The following is a 3,608-nucleotide window of genomic DNA, read 5'->3' as shown; positions in this document are numbered from 1 at the left end:
TTCATTGAAAAGGAGTACAAAACTTCAGCAAAAAAAAAAAAAAAGAAGAGAAGTCCAGTTAGAATTAAATTGAGGTAATTTTTAGTTTAAAAAAAAGCCTACACTGGGGCAAGTTTTGAAAATGAGATTTCAAAAGTTATTTCAAACCTTTATTTTGTTAGGTTTGGATTTTATCCCACCAACCTTTATTTTGTTATCCCACCAATCTTTATTTTGTTGGGTTCGGGTCTTATCCCACCAACTGTTACTCGTTGGGTTTGAGTTTTATTCCACCAACTTTTATTTTGTTAATTTTGAATTTTATCCCACCGACCTTTATTTTGTTGGAATTGGATTTTATCTGAAAAACTGTTATTTTGTTGGATTTGAATTTTATCCCACCAATCGTGTTGGGTTTAGATTTTAATCCACCAACCTTTATTTTGTCAGACTTGGGTTTTATCCCACCAATCATTTATTTTATTTGGTTTGAATTTTATCCCACCAACCTTTATTTTGTTGGATTTGGATTTTATCCCACCAACTGCTATTTTGTTGGGTTTGAATTTTATCCCACCAACTGTGTTGGGTTTGAGTTTTATCTCACCAATCATTTATTTTGTTGAGTTTTATTTTTATCCCACCAATATTTATTTATTGGGTTTGAATTTTATCCCATCAACCTTTATTTTGTTGGTTTAAATTTTATCCCACCAACCTTTATTTTATTGAGTTTGAGTCTTATTCTACCAACTATTATTTCATTTGGTTTGGATTTTATCCCACCAACCTTTATTTTGTTGGGTTTGGATTTTATCCCATCAACTGTTATTTTATTGGGTTTAGGTTTTATCTTACCAACCGTGTTGGGTTTGAGTTTTATCTCACCAACTTTTAATTTGTTGGATTTGAGTTTTATCCCACAAATCATTTATTTTGTTGGATTTGGATCTTATCTCATCAACTGTTATTTCGTTGGATTTGAATTTTATCCCACCAATCTTTATTTTGTTGGGTTTGAATTTTATCCCACCAACTTTTATTTTGTTGAGTTCAAGTTTTATCCCACAAACATTTATTTTGTTGGATTTGAGTTTTATCCCACAAACCGTTATTTTGTTGGATTTAGATTTTATCCCACAAATCGTATTGGATTTGGATCTTATCTCACCAACTTTTATTTTGTTGGGTCTGAGTTTTATCCCACCAACCGTATTGGATTTGAATTTTATCTCACCAACCGTTTATTTTATTGAATTTGAATTTTATCCCACCACTCATTCACTTTGTTGGATTTGGCTTTTATCTCACCACTCCTTTTATTTTTTAGATTTAAGTTTTTCGATTCATTGAGTTTTGTTAGCTATTCGATTGCAGCTGAGCCAGATGATAAGAGTTTATTTTACGTATTTTTAAGTGCATTTTATTAGTTAATTTTGAGTTGATTATTTAGTTTTATAATTAAAATAAAGAGGTTTTTGGTAAAATTATATATTTTTGGTAAAAGTGGATAATATTGCATTTCTATTGATTTTAATGGTAAAAACTTCATTTTTATGCAGGAATGATGATTCAATCACCAAAGGATGTCAAATGAGGTAAAAATAGAGATTTGGTGATGAATTCAAGTGGCAACAAGAAGAATGAAGTGAAAAACGTTCAAGTGAGGAAATGCAATACAAGTCAGTTTTGACACTCTTCAGTATTTCGATCATATCTCAGGCTACAAAGCTCCGATTTGGATGATTCTTGAAGCATTGGAAAGCTAACTCAAAGGGCTACAACTTTTTGTTTTGCACAAAAGCTAGTTCGGCCTTTATGATAGAGAAAATCGCAGATGAAGTAAGGCCAAAGTGAATACGCGAGTACACAAAACGTGACTTGTAACCGCGTTTTGTGTAGGCGCGTTTTATAGCCGAAATTCTGCAATTTGACTCAGCCAATTCTCTTGTGTTCACACCACTTTCCAGCTATAAGTTGCAAGGGAATTCGGTGCACATGCTTCAGAAGACAAAAGGGCAAGAAAAGTGGCTTATTTTCAAGTCAAAAATATTGGTTTTTGACTATGCTAACAAAGTGGAGATTTGGGAATCAAAGGATAGAATTTGACTTGGAAAAATGGAGCCTTTGAGTACTTTTTATGCAGAAATATGGGGAGAGATCTGGGATCCATTCGTAGCTTAGCTTCTTACAGAAAATCATATTCTCTCTACCTAGGACTTGCAAGGGGCAATTGGGATTTCATCTTGTAATCATCTAAGTTCAAGACAAAGGAGATTTTTGGAAGGCTTCACCATATATTGGCTAAGACTTTCTTTACTCTGTTTGTATTTGTAATTCATGATGATTTACATTAATGAAGTTATGAGTGTTTTATCATTCATGAGTAGCTAATTTTCTTTATCTAGGGAGTAGATGAAACTTATGGCCAAATGATATGAAGTGATTGTTATTCATTCTTGTTATGTCTTGTATTAACTTATCTACTTGTGTATGTTGGATTACTTGTTGTTGCTTGATCACCAATAGCAGGTTTATAGTTATTTTTATTCATGGAGAAATGGTAAAAATAATGGAATGACACAAGTAGAACTTGAGTTGTATATTCATGAGAATAGAAATACGTTCAAGTGGATGAAATCTGCATTTCATGTGTGAATAAGAACAGATTTAGTATTTACCAAGAATTAGGACAAACTAATTGTTTTAACCCATTTATTATCATGAGAATGTGATTTTGGTATTTCTGGAAATGAATCCTTGGTTAAACAAGAGCAGTAACAAGTGTTGAAATTAATTCATTTTAGATCTTTTGTGTCATAAGTGGAATCTACATCCCTAGATCTTAATATTTAGTGAATTCTACTCCCCTTGAGATATTGCATTTATCTATTTAAGAATTTTTTGTAGTTGAATTAAATCTGAAGTTTCTGCTCAAATTAATTGTGAGTTTAAATAATAGAGTAAATTAGTATCTAATAATTGTTTTAAATTGCTCCTCGTGGGATCGACCCGATACACATCTCGTACTACAATTGCGACCTGTATACTTGCAGTCCAACGGGTGTAAATTCGGAATTAAACTTGCACTTAAAGTAAAAACCCGTCAAGTTTTTGGCGCCGTTGCCGGGGAGCGGCAATATTAGAGCCTAATCATCTTTATTAATTTAGACAGCTTTATTTTTTTTAGATTATATTTAATCTTATATTGTAATCAGTTTTTGACAATTGAAATTGCATAATATCTCTTATTTCTGTTTGTAGTGTATGCACCGGGCGTCTCGGGAAGTTACACCTTTCGATCCAGAAATTGAGAGGACACTACGTAGACAAAGGAGGCATCCACCACAGCAAGAGGAACAAGAGATTTGGCAACCTATAGAGGAAATCTCAATAGATCTACCATTTGAGGAAGAGATGGCCGAAAATGACCCAAATAGGCGAGTTCTACGAGATTATACTCTACCGGGAACACAAGGATCTCAAACAAGCATAGTAAGGCCTACGGTAAATGCTAACAATTTTGAGATTAAACCATCACTTATCCAAATGGTTCAACAATCTCAATTTGGAGGTAATGCAGTAGAAGATCCTAATACACACTTAGCTACATTCTTGGAAATTTGTGA

This window comes from Coffea eugenioides, chromosome 6, assembly GCF_003713205.1.
Source record: "Coffea eugenioides isolate CCC68of chromosome 6, Ceug_1.0, whole genome shotgun sequence".
Lineage (NCBI taxonomy): Eukaryota > Viridiplantae > Streptophyta > Magnoliopsida > Gentianales > Rubiaceae > Coffea > Coffea eugenioides.
This window is presented reverse-complemented; position numbering follows the sequence as displayed.